We start from the raw sequence: 24,039 nt of genomic DNA on the forward strand, positions 1-24,039 counted from the left end.
TGGAAGTCATTCACTCCCAGTATTCCATTACTAATATGATCTGTTCGCGCAAAGAGCAGATTAGTAAATGCATGCCGGGAAGGAATGCATGATTTTCAGGAGTTCGAGCCTGACAGTAAATCTTGTAATTTTGTCTTCCCAGTATGACAAACCACAGAAAACGCTCAGAGGAAATGCGCGCAAGAACGCAAATTGCACATGGTGTAACGCGTGTTACCAGGGGTTCAAAATGCAGGGAGGAATGCAGAGTTAACGGACCAGGGGAGGCAATTAAGAAATCTCACCACACCCAACCAAAGTGCAGAGGGCGTAATAACTTGGATTCACGCCAAAATAAGCGAGGAAATGGGGCAGAAACGCAAAATATTGATGCAGCGTAGCCCAGTAAAAAAACATGGGGTACGAAATGCTTTGAGGAATCTACAGTGGCAGCATTACCGATTAACGGACCAGGGAAGGCGAGATAGAAACCACAAGGAACCCATCCAGAAGGATAAGAAGAGAAATTAAATTAGACCATGCTATTCATTTACAGCTGCAAATTACATGACAAACCAATTTTCCTTTAATACGATTTCCTTAACAAAATACTGTTTAAATAGAAAACATAAAACCTAAACAGATATGAAAGCCCCTTCTCCCGAAAATTTATCATGAATTATACCCTTCTCATAACATCACAATAATAAGAATACTAAAGTTTGTTAGGTTGCGATATACTGCAAGGAAACGACGGGAGATAAGCAAAACACCGATACAGTGTAACGTACTCGACAATGCGGGAAAACAAGGCACAAAAACTAGGAGAAAACGAAGAGTGGCGAAATTACGGGTTAACGGACCAGGGAAGGCATGGGAAGAGCCTCAGCGATATCGCAGTAAGCTTTACCACTAGAGTTTAGGACCAAGCGCACCAAGAAACGCGAACGAGGGGCGGAAAATCTCGATACAGCGCAACCCACGAAAAAAAAAAAAAAAAGAAAAAGAGACAGAAACAGTAGTACAAAATGCCGGTGAACGATTGACAGTGACGTACTAACAGGTGAAAAGAACGTCAAAGTCACGTGACAGAATGCCTCATGCAGTATTACGAAAACAATCAAACTTCATCAGGTTTGTTCTCCACCAACATGACAAGGCCAAGTCGACATAGTGCTTCACAAACTGCACTGCGCGGACAGCCTTGTGATCAAGTGCATGTCAAGAAACCGTGTGTTCTCGAGTGTTAAGTGACCGCGAGTTTTGATAAGTCGAGAGTGAAGCGGTCTACACTGAAAGGTTTGTAAAGTCTATCAGGAGAGAGTAAACTTTCTAGAGTAGTTCGTTTGTCGCAATGGTTAAGAATCCAAAGAAGCCGTTCCTAAAAAAAGAAAATAAAAATAATAAATGGTTCTTCTGGATGATTCAATATGGCAATGTAAACAGGCATGTCATACGGTCTGATTGACAAATTTTCAGAGAAAACACCTTCCTTGGCAAGCTTTTCTGTTCCAAGTCAAATAATACTGAAAACCATCCAGTTATCTGATATAAAATCCGTTTTTTGAATTTCCACAGGAAAAGTAGAGACACTCCTATTCCCTTCATGCGACAGAAATTAGAGTTTTGGGCAGCATTGAAGGGTTAACTGACCTTTAAAGCAACCGAGAAGGAAATCAACACATCAGTTTTTTGAAAATGAGAAGACAATGGCCTCACCTTTTCTCTTTGGTCGTTACCCCAGATGTACGGTGGCAATTCAGCGGAATTTAATATTGGGAAAACACTGTCCATCTAAACCTCCCGGAAGAATCCCCGCTTGTGCGCTCCGTCCGTCTAAACAAAACAACAAACCACCAATTAGATATGACAACAATATTAATAAAGAAAAGCACAAATATCTGTACGGGTGCCATGAAAGAGAACGTCCAGAGTGAAATACTATTTAACAGAAGGTTAACAGTGGTGTCTAACAAAAGAAATTGAATAAGTCAGAAAATAAATTGATTACAACTCATAGCGATATTGATTTGTAAGGATCCATTTCCTTCACTCAAGAAACACTTCCTCGTGGTACTTAGTCAGGCGTCGGGTTGTAGCGTGATAGAAAGAGGATAAATTAACCACCAATTCAAAAATGAGGGACTCTATCACAAAAGGCGGGCAAACTACAGCATTTTTGCGGCATTACTTCCTCGTTGAGATCGCTTTAGCTCTCGTTTATTCTCGTCCCAGCAGCTCTGTAAAAATTAAAGTTATTGTAATGTTTTTTGCAACTATTAAAAGCTTCATATAAAGCCACCGTTATATTTCAATATTTATAAAGTACATGCATCGTTTGAAAAACACGATTTTAAAGTTTGCGAATTTTAGGGCGGAAAATTGACAATTTTGCCAGCCCTCAAAGTTGTGCCCATCTGCCCTTACAGATGGTCAGGGGAATGATTCGAGTTGAGCCAATATGTTGTATTAATAGAATGCTACTAGTATACTAATGCAAATGCTGCAATCTCATTGGCTGAGCTACTCTTATACTATCAGCCATTAGAAGGCAGGGCTGGAGGGTCGTGTGTAAAATAGTGACGTTTTGTTGTTTTTGGCAAAGTCTTTTTCCTAATATCCTGTCACAAAATCACATTTCATAAACCGCAGCTTTCTACTATCCTTTTAATCTTTACTTTTTCTCCAAATGCTTGCTTCCTTTGGTATTGTTAATGTGTGCTTAGGTGATAGTCACGTGCGTACCTTCAGAGCATCCATGACGTCACTGGCATGAAGAATTTTGGGAAATGTAGATATCACAGGATCCACGATAAAGCCTGAAACACGAAATACAATCATTTCTTAGCAAAATGAGAGTTGAAATTAAGTTAATGCTTACTTTAAACTTGGTATAGTAATGTTTCTATTAAAGACCACAATCTCGTTTTAAATATTAATACCCATGCTTCCCTTAAGGAAAGAACATGAAAGAAGCCAGAAACACGAGCAAGAGGTGACGTTATTGCGCATGCACCAAACAGTCCAAAAAATTACCTGCAACTTGTGAGTCGCGCCCTTCGTCCATTACAACCTCGGTCAGCAGTTGGCGGTACAAAGAAATTAATTGTGCATACATATGACATGTTAACAAAGTGTCCGGTAACATGCTACAAAGAGATACAAAATAACAACTTATGAAATATTGTCACTGCCCAATGACAGCAAATAGAGGAGAATAAAATGAAAATTAGGGCATTGAGATCAAAACTTGGATTCTCATTCTTGCATAGAACTTTAAGTCAAACATTAAGAGATATCACAAAACAAAGACAACTACTGTATCATAACGATTGTAAATTGTAGAACCAATGAACTGAATGTGAACCAACGTGACAAGCACCATGCACGACAAACGTCAGGTAATCGAAGCCAAGATTGGTTAAATTTGAATCTGAGTGATTGATAATCTTACTAGTTATAAATAATCAAACGTTGAAGAGCTTTTAAAAATAATCGTTCAGCTCCTTTGAAAGTTAACAAAGTCAAGGAAAATAATGTTTTAAGACTTGTTGATTGGCAGGTTTGAATAAGATTCGGCGTAAGTTATTATTTATTTTATTGAAAAGACATGTACGGATCTCATCATAATTAAATCTCAATCGCATCAAATGATGTTAGTCTCACAACAAGAAAAACGGATACATACAAAATGATGGGACCTACTCAAATATTTCTGTTTTTTGGTCTGAAATCAGCTTCACTGTCAGCCGTGGCTGGCGATTAGAACGAACAACTTGCTGGAAACGGCTACTGCTCGCTAAGAAGAGAAAACAACAAACAGAAACGATGACAGAACATGAAGGAAAAAATAAAACAAAGACAAAACAAAGACAAACAAGAGATAAAACTAGCACAAGAATTTATCATTTTTTTCCCCAAGTTCCATTCATGTCAAGGGAACTTTGTTTCCCTTGCAAAATCTGTCACTTCAATCAACTTGAGTTAGTTTTATTTAACTCACATAAGAGAGAGTCTTAAAATCATTGAAATTAAAACTAGCATTGATAACACAAATCGAAAATAATTTGCAATTTTGCTATTAGAAACGAAAAGAGCAAGAAATAAAGGAGAACAAGGTAGACAACTAGTATAGATACAGTGTTAATTGTGTGGCGTTTGGGACACTGAAATAGTTTGTGGAAATAATCTACAACATGGATTGACCTGTTCCCATTTATGTAATAAGTCCATTTCTTTAGCGATCAAAGCACGTTCGCAAGCACGAGAAATCATACAAATACTGAGAAATTCAAACCCTAGCAAATATATCATATTTCTATGGCTGTCTTTTTGCAGGCATTCCGAAGTGTACGTTTCGACAGTTGTGACTGGACCTAATGTTGATTAATACTTATTTTAGAGTGAAATAAGAAGTCTCAGCTCTTATTTTTTCCATATAAAAAACTGTTAGTAGAAGCCCGTCATTACCTAGTTCTCAGTTTTTCATTCTTTTTATTTGGTGTTCCTTTTCCTAGTCCCCAGTTTTTATTCTTTTTATTTGGTGTCCCTGTTAGTAGAAGCCCGTCAATACCTAGTCCTCAGTTTTTCATTGTTTTTATTTGGTGTTCCTGTTCCTAGTCCTTAGTTTTTCATTGTTTTTATTTGGTGTTCCTGTTCAGGTGAAATTTAGTGAAACAGGATCCAGTTTCCGTTCACTGAAAGAATTGACAAGAGAGTGATTGGTTACCTTTTAAATTGATGGTGGGGTCTAAGTCCACACCAGTATCAAACGGAGTTCCTCCATTAAGTAGAATCTCGTATGTCCTGTCAAACAACAAGCAAACGGTGTTTCCTCACATAGCTAAACTTTTCCGACTAAGCCTGGTTTTAAATCTTGTAGAATCTGTGCCAACTGGACGCACTATAAGTAAGCGCACAATCGGAGGGGGAGGGGGAGAAGGAGAGAAATATTCATAGACCCACTCGTAAAGTTCACGATTTTTTTATGCAGTCTGAGAATAGCACGAGCACTCGAGAACACTCCGAGAGTTGTCACGCCAACCTGTCGCCACCTGTTGCTTTGAAACTCCGAGACAAAAACTGCGCGATTAATTTGGCCTGAGAAGCTGGAATTCGCCAATGCCAAAGGGTATTCGCTATCACAACTGCGTAAGGAAAATTAGCACGTTATAATGGTGCGATTCACTTTCATTTCGTCAGGCGTTTATACTCCATCGTCTACATGTTAAATAATAACTAATTTTATATTTTTTTAATCGCCTTACTTGTTTGGTACTGGCGCTCCATTTTCTTCAAACAGTTTCATCACACACCAGTCACATCCTACTTCACTTTTCTCGCCGGTGGACTACAAGAAATAAAAAGATAACAAAGACTACTGCTAAATCTATAAATCATGGCAAACTTGACGTTCAAGAGAGGTTTAACGACGTGTACGGATCGGCGAAAAGGAAGGACGAAAAATCCTGCCCGTAATTGTGAATTGAAGGGTCCAAAGACACTACATGGCACAAAACAATATACGAACATAAAAAATACGATAATAAAAATAAACGACATTGGAACAAGACAGTTCAAGATTGAGGAATGTTACGACGGACTGTAAAAGGGTCTTCCACATAGATTCAATTCAGCATCCATGACATTGTTTCTTTTACGAATGGTTGATTATAAATGCTACAGCTGACGTCCGACAACTCGAACCCGCGGTAACGTGAATCTCGCACTAATTAGAATCAAAATTGGGTTTCCTTGGAACTCCTTCTAAAAGTTAACGGTAATTTTACCCTGGGTAACTCGACCTTCTTGCTAAGTCGACTTAATTGTTTATCTCTTCGGGTCATTTTCTTTATAAGTTTACCTTCGATAACTTGAACCTTATTTGTGAAAGTCCTCGTCAATGACCCAAAGATGGACATAATATAATAAGATTAGTTCTAAAACGTCAGGGACTGGTAACAGACTATTTTTAAAAGAATAGTAACTCGTTCCAAGAATACACTGCAGTAGCCCATCATAGTATTTTTCTACTGCTTTGAATTGCTAAGTTTAATTCCTTCAGATCTGTTGTTACTTGCCATGTTGGCAAAGTATTGTTCATGTGTTGCTCCTACTTTATAATAATCCTGATTGAGACGCCTGACGCTTTCTTCCTTAATTTCCGGTTATTATATTTTCTTTTTCTGATCAAAATCAGGTTTAAAGTAGAGTGGAATACTTGTGAAAGCAAAGTGGCACTATGACTTGCCAAGATTTGACTTCTCATAACATTGTCAAAGTCAAAGCAACCAGACTTGTCAGATTGGAAGTTTCTCTTCAAAATATTACATTTAACGCAAAAACTTCTAGTCGCGCAAAACGGTTAACGCCCATACACAAATGTAGGTAAGAAAATAATACTCACAGTTCTTCTGTAAAGCATGCTCGACTCAAAAAGAATAACTAGGAAAAAGAAACGAAGATCAGTAAAACCATGATGTCGACATACACATTTAGCCTTATAATTGTCTCGTAAAGTTTCGCTGGACCATTACCGATTAGTCTGATATCTCTTTTAAACGGTTCTATTTGGTTAAAACTACAGAAGCAGTCTCAGCCAGTATCCTACGTTTTCTTCTCCCCGAGCCGACTGGGTGCAACATCTTATCGATCCTTATTCAGGGCGGGGTGTTTTTTCTTATGCAGACCGCAACACAAACACCCACTCGTCAATGAAACCATTAATACAATGCCACACTGCAATGCGGCAAAATTCACCGCCGTTGAGCTAAGTAAAATAACTAGGTTTTTTGGCGAAAACAATATAAGCAGTACAACGGCACTTACCAAGAGAATCGTCATTAGAATTTATACGAGCCAGGCACTCTGAATCAAACACACTGGTGGCACACTACAAAGACAAAAACAACATGCATTCATTCTATGCCATGAGGTTTTTTAAAACTTAATTTACTCATTGTTAATACAGTCAAACCTCTCCACACGGAGATTATTGGAAAATTCACTTGGTCCTACTGAAAACAATTTTCACATTACGATGACGCTCTGGATCGGCAAAAGCTTGGATTTTAAAAGATTTTAAGATCAATCAATTTTACAGTAGTTTCAGGCCTCATTTGAACTTTTCTCAGTTTTAATTTATTATTTAAAATGCTACTGAAAAACAATATATGTTCAACGATTATTAAAGTTTTCACATTATCTCCACTTCTATAATACGGACGTATTCAAATCGTCATTTTTTGGCGTCAGCATTAAAGAACTTCGATTTTATATACAAACATCGTTAATCATGATTCCATGTAACTTGTAGCATGCGAAAATTCTTGCACAATTTCAAAAGGAATCCATAACGAACCAAACTTAAAATGCAAACTTTGCTTAAACTTTAAGTTTGTCCATACTGTAATTCATCGCCATTCTTGCCATTCTTTGTCATCCTCACTTAATGACTTTCAGTTATTTGTCGAGTGATGTTCTAAAAAATAAACCTTTTATTCCTGGGTTTTCTATGATCAAGGTAAGTCTTGGAACCTTGACCACAAAAAAGAGCTTTCTCAAGGATTAATACAAGTAAACTCTCCGTCAGTCGCAGCTTTATAGCTAAGAATACTTGTAAGAAACGAAGGGTAACGTAATCTGATTACTGAAATTTCACGGCAAAGAGTCAGCAAAGTAAATATAGGAGATAGTACCTTGATATTAAAATTCCACGTTAACGAATCTTTGTCTGTTGCTGTCGCTCTGACTGAGTGAATATTACTAAGAGCCTGTTGTAAGAAAACTGCAAAGGGAAGGAAATGTTTCGTGGACAACAAATAAATTAAGGTGGCTGAACACAGTTTTTGATACCTGTGTTTCATTCACCTTTTTCTCTAAAACCCTTGATCTCTCGGTCGCCAAAAATGGCAAGCAAGTTAACAACACAAACTTTGGTTTTTTGATAATTAAGCTGACGTGGGTGCCGTTGCCATGGCAACAAGAATAAAAATAAAAAGGCTTTTAATATCGGTTTTGTTTATTTGTAGAAAATCTAGTCATTAGATTTTCTTTATAATTTGCATGCAACAAACTTGTAACGATTCTCACAAGTTAACACCATTTTGCTAATAATTTAACAGAGATATCTTTAATTATCCCTTGTTGCAGGTTCACTGGAATCTCTAGAATTTCCTTTGTTAAAGTTCAATTATTTTCAATACTCCAATTACTTATTTCCTAGCGTATTTTCGTACCAAATTTCGTGAAATTCTAATGAGTGGTTCTCTAGAAATAGGCGTATTTCCGAGAGTGCAATTTTTCATTCAATCGCAATTTTTTGACTTAGGCCCAGTTCATACGTCGCATTTCTGCCGTGTCGAATTCAATTCAGTTAAGTGCGGCAGAAATGCGACTGTGGATTCGTACGTCGCACTTGTGTCGCACTTAATTCAGAATTTATACTGTCGGGTATGTTGGCCAGCGGAAAATGTTTTAAACGTAGAGTATTCAATATGGCGGACGAAAATACTGAGCGACGAAGGACTTTAATTTTCTAAAAATTGTCCGCCAATGGAACGAGAAAGAGAAGGCTGACAACGGAGCAGTATGTGTTGCAATATGTTTAGGTTGCATTGGGTCGAGAATGGCCAAGTTTCTTCTCTTTCTTTGGCGGGAAAGCATTTACGCATGCTCAATACATTAACATAATGTATGCATTAGATTCGACACGGCAGAAATTCGACGTCTGAATCGGTGTCGCATTTCTGTCGGATAATGCGACAAGACCAGTCGAACGTGCGGCAGAAATGCGGCAGCCGATTCAGACGTCGAATTTCTGTCGAATTTAATTCGTTGAATTGAATTCGACACAGCAGAAATGCGACGTATGAACCGGGCCTTACTACGCATGCGCTGCATTTAACTGGGTTCTTTCGGTAACAAAGAAAAAGCTCAGAATTGCTGGGTTCTTTGCATTGTTACCTTTTCCAACATATCTTTGTGATAAAAGACTAAAGCCATCAATACACTGCGTTCAATTAAAGAGAAAAATAGCACAGATAGTGCGGGTGTTGAGTAAATAAAATGATCGCTCTATTGACCGCATGTTTGTTTTTTGCAATCCTTGTGCACGCGCTGAATTGCATCAGCAAAAGCGCGCGCGAAAACTGTGTTCGCCACCTTAAGTGTCATAGCGACATTCTCTACGAACAATTCCAATAAAATCACCAAAAAAGATCAAATATTTAATAGATCAATTTTAAAGTAGTTTTATCTACAAAAGGACTCTGCTATCTCATCATACTTCAAACTCGAAATCATAACCAATAAGCGTACTCAAGGCCAAAGTTTACCTAAAGCTCTTTGCCCGCAGATATTGAAATATATATATATGTTATTTGCCGGCTTACGGTCGGTCCGTATGGTGAAAAACTGTGACTGAGGTCTTGAAAATGCTGCCCGAGGCCTGCGGCCTTGGGCAGCATTTTCAAGCCCGAGGTCACAGTTTTTCACCATACGGACCGACCGTAAGCCGGCAAATAACATGTTTATTTTTTTTCCTGCAGTAAATTGGTTTTACAGATTACAAATGGGTTTGTTTACGCAACTCTTGTCATTGAATCGGTTTGCACGCCGTCTGCTAACGATTTGAAAAAGATCTTGGCAACGAGCGAGTAACTCAGATAGTAGACAAAGAAAGGTGTATTAAAAAACCTCCAGGAACCCAGAGACATCAAAATAACGCAATGGAAACACAAGGTAAGCCATTTTATTCAAATTATTTTCTACACGTAGCATTTAGAGTAGTTTTCGAAGCATTCTCATACGTTGTCTTATAACCGGCTAAAATTGTAACGCAATCGCCAACAGAATAATGTCACGTATTAATCGTATTCAACGTCCCGGCCGCCTGTGCCTTAAGAAGTTTATAGGCTATTTTTCTTCATAATTATCATCAACATGCAAAGAAAGTAGTGTCCGATAGCCCGCGGCTAGTGTATTTTGCAGTCGAGCGAGTGGTGTACTTTTCGGGAATATTTTTGATGACATTCCAATTACAGATGTACTTTAAGAGATTATATTAGTGAGAAACTTTTTGGGTCTAGTGAGAATGACATAGTTAGTTTTCTTTGCACGCCGTTATGCCGTTTCCAACGCTTTGATGAAAATGAGAACACAAGCAAAGGTAAGGTAAACATTTTTAAGGACATTCGACATTTGAGAACTTCCAGTATCACTTAACATCCACAGAGAACTCAGCTCATAGATTAACAAGTAGTGTATAACAATTATTCACCTGTTTGTTGACGGGATCCCAAGTAATGTCTCGAAAAGCTACATTAGACTGACTTAGTTTCGGCATCACCCAAGAGCTAGTTTGCCAGTTTTCTATAAACAATACGTCAGTCATGCAACATTAGACAAAATAAGAAACTACGGAATTTCAATATGGAAAAGAAAAAACCCCGTGGTAAATATCCCCTGTGATATAGGTCCAATAAAAGTTTCCCAACCTCTAAAATATCTTCCCCACTCTGTGACAGTTTCATGGAAAAATCAAAATTTTCTTTGCAGCGCTTTCATTTATTTTCTCAGATACTACAACGATTAAAATCGGACAGAATATCAGCTAATCAACAACAAGAATTATATCTCTAAATTGGAGCTGAAATAGCGAGCAACTTGCCTTCTTTCGCCATTTTTCCGAGCGTAGTTGAACGAAATCCACTGGGCATCGCGTCCATGGCTTTAAGCACATCTGTGGCGCTTGTCTGAGAAGATAAATTATCATACTTGCTTACAACAGGTTCGTTTTCCAACAGACAGTCAAGTAACTGATGATCAAACCGGTTTTGATAAAACGCGAACTGAAAACCAATAACATAACAGGTTTTTATTTTTCCAACAACTTTGACGGCATTTCTTCGCAACAGAAATTGAGATATAGAGATAAAATTTAACAAAATCAAAATTGACACTTCTTTCAAAAGCTCGTTCACAAAAGAAACGGTCGCGACTTTACTTTGTTTTCAGTGTCTGTTTTTACAGCTGCTTTCGATGTAAATTAAATTCTGTCTACTCTTCTTGCAATTACCTTACAATATGGTAATTTGAATAAAAAATCGATTTTTATCTGTAGCATTTAGCATAAAATCCACTTAAAATCCTTAACAACGCTTAAATACAATGCCAAAGTGGCAATCGACAAATAGTTTTTGCAAATGCAGATTTTACGATTTGCAAGAAAATTGTTACATTCTGATTTGAATTTAAGAGAAAGTCATCTCAGCCGCTGATATTTTATTTTTCGTTTGATACAGGTGTAGATATCGCTGTAGAAAACAAAATACAATATTCTATAGTAGGAATAAAGTTGTTTAAATTCATGACTAGACTAAGAAAAAGGATTATTTAAAATAAAATAAACTGTCCCTGATCGTTTACATTGGCTTTCGTAAGTTGTATTTAATGGCCAGCGCAAAGCGATAGTGGTGATTTATTTTCAGTTTAACGAGAGGAATTATTTTGATGTTTCACTTCGATAGGGTTTGCTTTAACTTAGTTTAAGGTAGTCCACGTTTGAAAATTTAGGAAAACCGATTTTTCAGTTCTCAAATATCGCTTTCATAGCGACTGAAAGTAACGAATATCACATAAATACAAATTTTGGTTTGAGAGCAAGTTGAACTCCAGTATTTTTTTCGCCGACAAAATGTGGATCTTCTCGCTCCTCAGCATTTTTACAAACATATATTCTTTCGTTTCAGTACGAGGCTCAAGGTATAGACGGGCTTTATTCGGAAAACGTGCAATAAAATTTGAACCAATCATGAAGCAAACATAATTGAAAAGAAAAGAGCAGTTTTCATGATATCTGCGAGGAAAGCGACGTAAGATTTGAGACAAAAACTGAGACAAACAACGACAGCGCTGCTGTCCCGTTACACAAAAGATTTGTACCCAGTTGATGTCAAAGCGTGCATAGCCGTTGAGAAAAGCCGACTAAATTCACTCCCAAACTTGCAGTTCATAATGTAATAAAATACGGTAGCTTCTTAAGAGTAAGGTTTTCCTCAAACTAAACCCAAATAAAATAACAAAAATAAAATGTTAAAAATACCTCTTCGAATGTATTAACTGTAGCGCAGTAAGCCATTTTCCGCTAGACAGTGATCAGCTGCGGAAAGCGGAAGCCAGAAATGATAACCAGAAATACAGGAAAGAAAAATACCATTGTGTTTTGAAAGTAAACGGTCGATAATATTACGTCACAATTGAACAGCTCGCGCACATAATGAGCGCGGGCTCCAAATCCAGTGTACATATAACAACGTCCGAGTAACATGCACACTGTCCTCAGAACACATAATCTGGACTAGTAAGAGAGTCTCAGGTTCGACAGCTAACTGGAGAAGTTGGAGTTCTTCTTTATTTATTATTTTTTTTCTGAGCACGCATGTTTCAAAGACGGACTGAAAATCAGCTTCTGATATCCTCCATTGTCCTCGAAAAAAAAAAAAAACAGTCATTTAATTTTATCTGCTAAAATAATTCAATCCACGAGAACTACAGACTATCGTTTGCTTTGTATGAAAAATTGTATTTATAAGATCGTTATTAGAAAGATCTTTTTCCATTTTCTTCGGTTCACATAGTCACGCTACACGAACGGCTCAAACAAACTCGCCCCACTTTGTCATCCAATCAGAAAAAGAATCGTGACTCGCTCGTTCGCACATATTTTTTCGTACGCTACTCTCCAACTATATCCATTCGCTTGAAGGTTTGATTAATTCACTGGATTCATATATCTGTGCCCTTTCTGATCGATCAGAGTATGAGACAGACACACAGAGAGACAGACAGACAGACAGACAGAGAGGTTCAAGACATCAAATGGTGGATTGCCACTAAATACATTCGTATAAACAACTACCATACCTCTTGAGTAGAATCTCTCGAAAGAATTTTCCAAAGATCTTTTCCGCTGAACCCAGGAAAAAAAAAACACGAATTAAACTCTCCCGTCATGTACGAATAGCACCTTGGGTATCCTTACAAGGCGTAATGCGACCTAAAGGATGATTACAATATGATCGCCACGATCACTACATAAGATAAGAAACTCTCCGAGAGGATCTGGATCAAACAACCACGAGTGCATTTTGGGATATTTATTATAATTGCAACGATAGCTACAATCTTTGAGGAATCGTTGCCATGTTATCGCAACGATAGCTGAACCTTTTTTTCGGCGATCTCAACGATCAAAGCGGTAGTAGCGCTCCAATGGAAACCTGACAATCACAAACCGTTCCACAAAATCTACAAAAATAATTAAGAGTGCAGTGAAGGTAATGCTTTGATAACTGAGTTTCTTGACGAGTGGATTTGTTACTTAAGATCTGAGCTAACCTTCTTTGCCTTGGAAGCTCGGGAACTTTGTCTGCTGTCTCTGCAGAGAAAATAAAAGAAAAAAAAAAGCAAGCTAATTATTTAACCGTACATCTTCACTTAGGCAGTTGCTTGGTGATTAAAAAACCACATCTTAAAAGGGATTGCTTATTTCTCAGCTACCAGACCAACGCTGTCTGTTGATAACTGCATACAAACTGAATAAATAAACTAGAACATGTCTCTTTTCTAGACCACAACAGGATTTCTAACAGTTACGCTGTTTGCATCCGGAGCCAAGCGCGGGAAAACACGTGCTTCCCAAGTGAAGGTTGTTCCTGATTGGTTAGAAAAGAACAGCTTGACTGCCGTGAATGGTTACAGTGCGAGGCGTGAATTGAGTTCGGCGAACAAATCATCCAAGCAAGACACACAAACAATCCGCCAACAGACAATCAGCTAAAACCGTTCTTAACATTCTTCAAAGTGCTCCTGCTACCGCATCAGGCAAATACCTTTCTTTACTACAGTGGAATCTTCTCCGTCAGTCTTCTCCGGTGAGGTTTCTTCGCCGCTTTCCTCGATAATCTAATCAAAATGAAAGGATATTAAACACAAGTCAACCATTACGATCCACAGATAGTAAGCAAAAAACTGTCGCAAAGGTGAACCAATAGTATTTTTTGCTATCACCATCTTAAAGTATGTCACCACTAACTCCCTTAGTCAATCTACTATTCTTCATGTGGATCGCCGAAATATTACATACTGTCACCTTTTACATTCGCCAAAGTACTTGAGTTCAAAAACAATGGACACGTTTACATCATGATAACACAAACCAACTTTAAACTTTCCAGTATTAACCTTAAGAAGAGTTTTCGGTACAACGCCTTGTTACCCGGCTGCGTTTTCAGCTTCCCACCAGCCATCCTCACTAAAATTTACAACAAAAATAAGAGCGATTTACAAGTTAAAATACTTCAACAAAAAAAAAAAGGTTCAACATTCAAGGTACAGTAACATCGCTTAATTCTAGTTTGGTCCTAACTAGTCTTAGTTTCCTTTACGGCCTAAACAAAACCCAGTCGTTTAAACACACAAACCACACATCGCTCGTTCATCGTAAACAAAACATCCTGCTGCCAAGGCTACGAAACAAACGTAAACTACGTCATCCTCAACGATCAACGCGCGAGCATTTCTAAACTGTCCAATCACGTGTGATCTAGGCACGCACCTTTTCAAGTGGCGGGAAAAATCACTTCAAATCACAATGTTTTGAAAAACACGAGTTCTTTTTGAGGTGGAGTGGGACGACGAACTTCTGATATGTTTCAGAGGTTCTCTTGGCCTAATCAAGTTCCCTCAGAAGGCCTAAGTTAAAAATCCTTTAGTTACAAAAAAAGCATAATTTTGATATTCGATTAGGGTTGAAATGTTTGCTTGCTGCGGAAGATGAAGTCTGAAGGCAAAGATAATAGTTCTATTACAATGCAAAATCAATTCTTCCTCAAAGCTTATTACTACGACTGTTGCGCATGACAAATACAAATAATATCAGATACCTCGTTTTGAAAACTGTTAAAATCTTGCCTTTCTTGAAGCTAAGATCACCATCTTGTTCGCCTGTAAAATCACTCAGCGCCTCAACTTTGAGGACCTAGAAGCATTTAAAGAAAACAAAAGTTTACGATAATGGCAAATCTCCGATAAAAGTAGTGGAAGAGTTTCCGATTGTTATAGACCAATCAAAACTAAGCACGAACACTAGCGAAGTATCTCCGAAGTGTCATGGCGCCATGACACTTTGTAATTTTGCTTAGCAACGGGAACTGTAACCTGCGAACGTAGACGTAAAATACATCTGCGTTCTCAGGCTACCAGAACTGCGGAAACAGATAAACTTTCAGAGATGGAACTCCTATCTTGCCTACATGGACGGGTTGAAACTCACGCTTCATGAAATGCCGTGATTCGGACTACAGTGTATCTGAAATAAAACTGACTCACCATAACTATGTTTGTCGTGGTTTCCTCTTCACTCTCGTCATCATCATCGTCTTCATCTTCGTCTTCACTATTTTGTAAAGAAGTAAATTAAAAACATAAATTAAGATTGCTCAGATCTACTGAGGTGAGCACCCAATGTTTCAGTCACCATTCGCAATATACAGGCGTTTCGACCTCAGACTAAAAGCTCAGAAAAAAATTTTCAAGGGAATACCATTCTGTGTAAACGTTTTTTGTCAACTTTCAACAGAGAGCAAAGAGCTTCAGCTTCAAGCGGTTCATATTGTTATCTATATACCCATCCTGGTCTCCGTTAATCATCCTAATGGGTTCCTCTCTTCTGCCTCGTTTCTCATATACTATTCTACAAAAATTACACCATTCTTGTTGGTTTTCTAAGGTCTGGAAACATGTTATTGAGCTTCACCACGGAAAGTGCAGAAAATAAAAAGAAACATGTATAATGAAATGACTAGACGGCCTATCAGTAGTACAGCTCCTTGAAAGTTTTCTGTAGAAAGCAAGGTCACATTCTCTCAACACACCTCTCTGGCATGTGCGTGCCATCGTCATCAGCGTTATCTGTCTGCAAGTCACTGTTGGATGCACCAACATCGCCTTCTTGCATCTTTCTGAAATGTTACAAGAAAGGAAACAGAGAAATGCAATACATTGTACGGTAGCTATGTAATGGTTTGGAGTGGTACATCGACAAATACTATCCCGCCAGTGACTTCATTTTCAGTTGACACAAGAGAGTGTGGATACAACGGAAAAATGGGGTCACTTAAAAAAAAAAAAAAAAAAGAAAAAAAAAGCAAGTAGCTCTCTTTTCATTACATAGAGTACACTACACAGGTTTTGTGAAGCAAAAAGACACCTTATCCGTCAAGTGATTTCGCTAGTCCCTAGGAAAAAAATACTTATTTAAATAGTAAAAACTACAAGTCCCGGGCCGAATTTATGAACGACTTATAAATTTAGGGTATCTGCTTTGAATGTTCATGTGAATGTTTATGTGGCTACGATACTAAAATCTTGAAGGCATAATTGAAATATTTTATTTCGGTTGGAAGCAAACGAAGAGACAAAAAAGGCAAGATATATGCATGAATAAATCTGGTGCTGAAATCATTACCTGAAATAGTCTTCCTCAACTTCATCGGGTTCTAGTTGTTCAGAAATTTTGTCAAGTTTGCTCTGTCAAACAGAAATTTAAATTAAAATAAGTCAGCTATGATGGAAAGTTCAAGAAGGGTTTACCATTATGTATGACGAACATCAGTCCAGCAGATACACACTCGATAGATATTCCTTAGCAGTACGTACGTTTGTACACTCAGTGAACACTGAATCAGCTCTTTGTCTGATTTTACAATGCACTGCTGTGTGCCAATTAGTACAAACAATGTGAATACATGTAGATTGAAAGGACTATTTTGCTTGTTGTCAATTGGGATAAATTATTCAAGCTTCACTGATTTTTCGTTTGATTGAACTGAGAAAGATTTTGCATACATGTATAATGTAAGGTAGATTGAATATCTACTGGGTTTTTAGTTTCGTTTCGTTTTTGTTTGACGAAAGAAGTAGAAAATTGTCCCTTCCCAGAATTGCAGTTGTATTTAGTAAGCTTCTTGTAAACCTCGATTAATCTGTTAAACCATGTAAAACCCGCCTCTAAGGATCACAGCAATCAACATAAGCAAAACAAAACTTTCGCTAAATCAAAACAGGGTATATGACCCATCAGGATAACTTTAAAAAGCTACAAGTAAAACGTAAACTTATTGCGGAGAACATGGACAGTTAATTGTGACAAAAACGATGAATTAAACAACTACAGCCTGAAGGTATAAAAATGCATGGCTGGGTAATTTTAGAATTATTCCTTCAAAAGCACATGGCTTATGTTTTAAGGCACAGCTAATCTCGAAATGACTTGCATTTAACTTCTATTGCAGTCAAAACATTGTGGTTTTTTACAATGGACACTAGCCCCGTGTTTCAGACTTAAAAAATCTATAGTTGAGATCTAATTGACTGGCTTACCAATTCAACTGTAAAATGAAACTGTTAGTAATTATAAATATTATTAATAGTTTCTGCGAGGATCATATGTAAAAATCGAACGTTTAAAAAAGCAGCCATCATACAAAAGGTAATAGTTTTGCCTAGCTTTCGCAGGTAGACCTTAAAATATTCGCTAAGGGAACTCAGACCGATTTAAAATTACGGATTCTCCACACCTCGTAAACATGAAACAACGATTTTTGCATTCTTCTTCTTTGTAGACGGATAAACAAGGATTAAATTCCAGCTGCGATGTCCAGTATAGTAAGCCGTTGTTGATACAGTAGATCATTTAAAAACGTTGTTTCATTAAACACTGTAGGTCCATCAAACACCTTGATGTCAAAAAAAATTACTGACCGAAGCTGAACCCATTTGTTCCTGTTTGTGACAACCTGAAGTAACTCAGGAAACTAGCATGCAAATATTGAACTCTTAGTGACGTAAATATATGTCTCCAGACATGTAAATGAGGCGAGATTTAGCAGCTGCTCAAGACAGAAGTTCTATAAGTTGCTTAAGGCAGTCCATTATCGTTGTTACTTCAATTGTGGACATTTTATACTTGAAAAAATATTTTTCTGCACATGTGACTAGCAAATACATAGAACATGACGGAATTTTGAGAGCACAAGATAAATTTAAAGAACACGGGACTCCGCAAGAGAGTGTGTTTTATGGTTTAGACATCATTACTTGTATATCAATTCTCAAATTTAACACTGGCGAGCGAAACCTCTACATGTATGTTCTTCTACATGTATACTCTGATGAAACAACACTTTTAAGCCAATCAGAGGGCGCTCAAATTCAACTTGTACTATAATGTAAAGTAACATTACGTCCTACATATTATCAACTCTCATTATAACATCATCTACTCAAAGAAGAAGAAACAACTGCATGGTGCCAGTAAGTAAGGAAAGTAAAGACTTGCACAACACTGGTATGCAGTTCTGCGCAAAAATAAGGCAAAATTGTTAATGATGCATCTTCCCACAAAACTGCAGAAGTCTCTGAATCACCTCAGAATGAAAATCCATCAAAAATTTGACACAATTCTTTAGATGACAATGAAAATTGCAAGTAGCATAAAAATCAAGTACATGTATATAAGCAAGTTCATAGAATTTCACATCAGTCTTATTTTTTAAAACCTCTTTTTTTTTCTCAATGAGAAAAAAAAACAGACAAGCGTTGTATTTTGTTGTAATGAACAAAACTTGTCTCCAGTACTTTTGCACAGTACTCAATGTTCACATACACATATTTATTTATTTATTTTATTTATTTATTTATTTATTTATTGCTATCTCTCTTTTTATTTTTTTCTTTACACTGGCCTTAAAAGTCCTATTGGAGAGTTGTCAAGAGAGATTCCCCACAGTCAAGCCTTGGGACTGAAAGTGTTCCTTTATAAGGAAGGAGTCTTGTTATGTCCAGAGGCGTGAGAGATATTTGTTTAACATCCCGGGAAAGGGGTAGGGGGGTACTATACAAAGTTCTATATGAGGAGGCTCCACCCCTAGCCCCAACCCCTAACCCTTTTGTATACCATTTTGACAGAAAAGCTACCCATTTTCTATAATATCTTTGTATTATGAATAAATTGCCAAAAAAGGAAATCTTGCCATTATCATGTAGAACTTATTAACTTGCATGATACAGCCATAAAGTGCAAAATACTTTAATATAAGGCACTTTTAATTAACTACATGTAAATGGCAGATTTCCCAACCCTTTCATATACATGTACCTCAACTTGTCTTGTGAAATCCCTACCCTTTCATATACCTCAACTTGTCTTGTGAAATCCCTACCCTTTCATATACCTCAACTTGTCTTGTGAAATCCCTACCCTTTCATATACCTCAACTTCTCTTGTGAAATCCCTACCCTTTTATATCTTTTATATATCTCAACTTGTCTTGTGAAATCCCTACCCTTTCATATACCTCAACTTCTCTTGTGAAATCCCTACCCTTTTATATACCTCAACTTGTCTTGTGAAATCCCTACCCTTTCATACACCTCAACTTGTCTTGTGAAATCCCTACCCTTTCATATACCTCAACTTCTCTTGTGAAATCGTTACCCTTTTATATCTTTTATATACCTCAACTTGTCTTGTGAAATCCCTACCCTTTTATATACCTGTGCCTGTAAAAGTACCCCTTTTGGTTGGAGCCTCCCTGTATAGGCCATTATAGAGAGTACACCCCTTCCTCCAATTCTTCTGTAAGAATAAACTTTGTTGAATATGTACCTTTATTTCTTCCAGCTTTTACTGTTCTTTTCTTTTCTGCTCATTGAAATCTTGTAAAGAGCCATTACTTTCAGCCTGATAACGATGATAAAAATCAAAAAAATGTTGTTCACCTTTTACAATACCTAGCAAACAAAAATAAATAATTTATATGGTTTGTTGTACCTTCAACTTCAAAGATATGTACTTTGCTCAGAATAAAGTTGTGAACTGTGTTCCAATGTTTGTAATTTTGCTAACAGGTATAACTTGCAACATGATTGGCTAATTTGTGGCATACTTTCCAATTTACTAAAACACTTTTCAATGTACTTGTCATGGTTTGAGAAACTAACTTAATAAACAATGTAAAATGTTCATACCTCTGGGAGACTAGAGATCTCACTTGAAAGCAATTCAATTTCTGTTTTAAATGTGTCACAGCTAAGAGAAGGAAAAAAAATACTGTCTACCTTCAATCTAAAACCATTTTCTTGTTACCCTGCACAGTTCCTTACAGTATAAGAGTGCAATGCACTACATCTGTAGAACATGGGGACTAAAGATATCGATATCACAGAGAGTTCTGACAAATCAATGTACATGATGTCAGTGAATGTTTACAATGTTTGTAACAAGATCATTAGCCCTGAAGCTGACATTAAGAGCACAAACATTCTACCAGCATTTTCATTTCAGGGCATGCACTAAACCCAAAACAGAAACACAAAACCAGTGAGACAAAACCAAGCAAAACATACAAAACCACTGAAACCAACAAAACAAACAAAAGGAAATAAAAATAGGTGAAACCCCTTATCACTATTGGGAGCGACAACTGTAAAATGTTCTTTTCAGGCTAACTGAAGTGAAAGTCTGCAAGTCTGAAGTGATGATTGCACTCTGCTTAGCCTGAATATCAGTGCTTGGGTAGCTGTCTGTTTACAGTCAGCTCTCAGTAATGACACTGGAAGTGCTTTTGCTTACTTTCAGTGATTTTGTTGGGCTTAAGATATTTCTTTAAGATATTTTGGTGGTTCTTTTCCGGTCATTTGCTCATTTCCCTTTTCACTTAATCAGTGGATAAGTTTTAATGGTTTAGGTATAGTACATCCCTTTTGTCTGTAATATGTCATAACACCTGCCCAGCTTCACCAAGAACATTATTCATTTCTTTCAGCTGACTCCATGCAAGACAAAGTGGCAAGGACCAAAACATGACATAGATCGGTAATCTTTGCAACATTTGGAAGTGGTAGGAATGTCTTCTGAATCATCATCAGTAATGTTCAGAAATTCACTTCAGGTACATTTACACCTGCTTTCAGTGTTACATGCATAGGCGACATCTTTTGACCATCTTTCAACATGCCATCTTTCGACACGCTATGCAAATAACTGAAAGACCATTTAACTGTAACTGAATTGGCAAATTTTTTTGGTTATATTTACCAGAAGAAATGGATGACAATTATATGATAATTACTGACCTAAGATGGCTGAAGAAGATTGCGGACTTCGCATGTTTCCTGATTTACAGGATAATTCAAATGACTTTAGTGTAGTCGACGGGCTCTCAATAGTGACTTCCAGTAGAATTGGGCTGCTGCCACTTTTAATATCTGCAAGGTGTAAACATTCAAAACAGTCAATTTATTTTCCCAGAATGACTTCTTGATACTCCTTTAGAACCTTAGTTTGACATCAAATAAATCCATTGTTCATGACTAAAAGTAGAGTTCGACCGTAAAGAAGTCAGTTATGCTTACATTTTTGATGTAGGCCAAATTACACGGTATGTCGAAAGGAGCTACCTATGCATGTAGCACTGAAAGCAGGTGTAATATGGATACAAAAAACACATGCATTTGACTTAGGAATTGGCTGGTTTAAGATTCCAATTTAAGACAATGTATGAGAATGTTTCGGAAATTGCTCCAGATGCTATATGTGTAGAAAAGAATCTAAATGATGATCCATCCAGACGAGTGTAAAATTTGTCAACCTTCAAAAAAACAGATTATTAAGTATTGAGTAAGGACCATTCTATGTTATGTCCAACCCCCTCCCCCCCCCCCCCCCCCCCCACACACACACACACACACACCCTAGATGGCTTTTCTGGTGGAGTAACCCATAGACAAGATTTTCTGAGGTATTATGATAAAAAAACAATTATTTCTAAGGGGTACAATACCAAGAGTAAATTTCTGTCATCATCAACAGGCTGGATAGTGGGGATATACTTTTTCGGAAGAGGGCATCACAAAACATTAATTTCTGAAGCCCTACTGTTTAATAGGTTCTTTTCTGAGGGAGTCAGGAAACCTCAACTATGGGAGGGGGGTGGGTGGGGTGAATATTAACTGGAATGGCAAAAAAAGAGACCTGCAGCTGTCTGCCTTATTTGTTTTGACCTTAATTTGCTTTGGTAAAATACGTTTCCCTTTCTTCAATTATTTTCACTGAAAATGGTCTTGATGTGCTATATTTGAGAATCATTGTAAGTTAACCACTGATCACTGTATAAAGACTGACAAATGTTAAACATGGCGACATCAGCTGACTTACCCGTCTCGAAATAGAATTGATTCTCTTTTGCACATACGCAAGGCTTCCTTTCTTTGTCGATTTTTCTACTTTGCTACGAGACATTGAAAGATAAATAAACTGTTTTCATTGTGTTGCAACCAAACGTTTGTTCAATATCTTGAAGCGAAACTCCATGAAATAATGTTGTACGCGATCGAACTTTCCGCCATTTTTTTGGTTATTGTCAAAATCATACCCAGGCTCCTGCATAATGCGAATTAGTAACCGCGCCACTTGTCTTTCAAGGTGGCGGCTGCTTGGTAAATTGAGACGGGCGCGTGTTACAAACAATATTTAGCTCTTAATAACCGAGCTGTAGGTCTGTATGGGAGAATCTTGACCGAGGTCGTAAGTACAGACCGAAAGCAGTGAGGTCTGTACACATGACCGAGGTCAAGATTCTCCCATACAGACCCACTTAGCTCGGTTAATAAGATGTTTATTAAATGCAAAGAAGAAAACTTTAATTCGTATAATGTAACTGGATTGCTGACATTTTGCTTGCGAACGGCGATGCCGAAATTTGCTTGTCCTCTTTACTTTTTTTTTGTCATCAGGCTTTTTGGAACTTCCATAAATGATCGAGAAGAAAATAAAAGAAAATGGTGAATATTTTTGTATTTTAGTTTGCTACTTTTCAAAACGAAAATGAAACCGGTCTAGATGCCGGTCTAGGTGGGAAAATCTAGACCGCGGTCAATATCGATTTCAGCCAATCAAATTCGTGAATTCGGTAGTTCCCAGTCCTTGTGAGACACAGCCATATAATAATGATAACTTAAAGGACACAAAAATTAACAAATAGCAGAAAATACTCACCATCTACAATGTGGGCACATGTGCAAACACCTTCCAGTTTTGGTTTCATTTCGCTGTCACTCGAGCTTAGTTTACTCTAGATTTGTGGTCCGAAGTTCCTTATATATTGAGAAGGATTCCCGTAGCTCCTTGAGAAAACAACTAGAACAACAACTGCAACAAAACAATGACGCGTGGTACAAAAAACCGCAAAGTTTCGTAAGAAAGCTTATAATGAGGAAAGTTTCGGGCAACAAGAGAACATGACCATTTATTTTTAGGGAGCAAGGGATATTTTGGGGATTAATTTCAGAGAACAAGGGGTGTCTATACTATTAAAGGAACTTTGACAAAAACATTAGGCTCAAAGAAATTTATTAATAAGGAAGTAGGGAAAAAGTAAAATTTTAAGGGATCAAGGGGAACAGACTTCCCCCTTTCTTGGGAGGCAATCCATAATGTCCCGAGTAATGGTAAAAAATATGGATGTAAGATAGAAAGATGAGGAAGTGTGTTATGTCTGTTATTCGTTATATGGCTGGTTTGTAGTGTCACGCCATCAAAAATACAAATCGTAACCATTCAATAAATTAAGTCAAGAAGCTGAGATATGAAAGATGATTGACATATAAATAACCTCGCCAAGTTTTAAGTCTGCACGGTTTTCCATCCGCGCGTTATTCGGAAAAGTGTAACTCATCTTTTGACTTACTCGACAGACTTATCGAGCCGCCATTTTAATGTCACGCAACGCATAAACTTGAAAATTCCGACGTGCTCCATTACAAAATGAGGAACCCTGTTGGGCTTAAGCGTCGCAAAACGTCAAGTTATTAGAGGGTCTTACATCTGATGAAACTAAAACTTCACAAGGATTGGTAATTTCTTATTTTGGAAATTGATGACGTCACATGAAAACCGGCAATACGATGTACCTGTCCGTTGGAAAGGGGGAAAATAGG

The 24,039-nt window shown here is 37.4% G+C and overlaps 1 protein-coding gene and 1 pseudogene across 2 annotated transcripts in view; one reads left to right on the plus strand and one right to left on the minus strand.

Moving 5' to 3' along the window:
* Window positions 1–24,039, plus strand: part of LOC110061934 (uncharacterized) — a 154,556-nt gene that overhangs the window by 23,872 nt on the left and 106,645 nt on the right. The window lies entirely within an intron of this gene.
* On the minus strand, window positions 543–22,506 carry LOC149107749 (nephrocystin-1-like; annotated as a pseudogene). Its single transcript, XR_016209099.1, has 22 exons — window positions 22,259–22,506; window positions 20,071–20,131; window positions 19,709–19,783; window positions 16,508–16,569; window positions 15,915–16,001; window positions 15,370–15,436; window positions 14,925–15,019; window positions 14,224–14,293; window positions 13,872–13,944; window positions 13,378–13,417; window positions 12,904–12,949; window positions 10,649–10,733; window positions 10,259–10,350; window positions 6,808–6,871; window positions 6,386–6,423; window positions 5,247–5,329; window positions 4,709–4,785; window positions 3,685–3,778; window positions 3,016–3,128; window positions 2,725–2,798; window positions 1,699–1,815; window positions 543–1,360 (listed from the first exon to the last, which is right to left on the minus strand). The product of XR_016209099.1 is annotated as a nephrocystin-1-like (transcript).

Source organism: Orbicella faveolata, unplaced genomic scaffold (genome assembly GCF_042242905.1).
Source record: "Orbicella faveolata isolate gen_17 unplaced genomic scaffold, um_ofav_v1 contig_26, whole genome shotgun sequence".
Classification (NCBI taxonomy): domain Eukaryota; kingdom Metazoa; phylum Cnidaria; class Anthozoa; order Scleractinia; family Merulinidae; genus Orbicella; species Orbicella faveolata.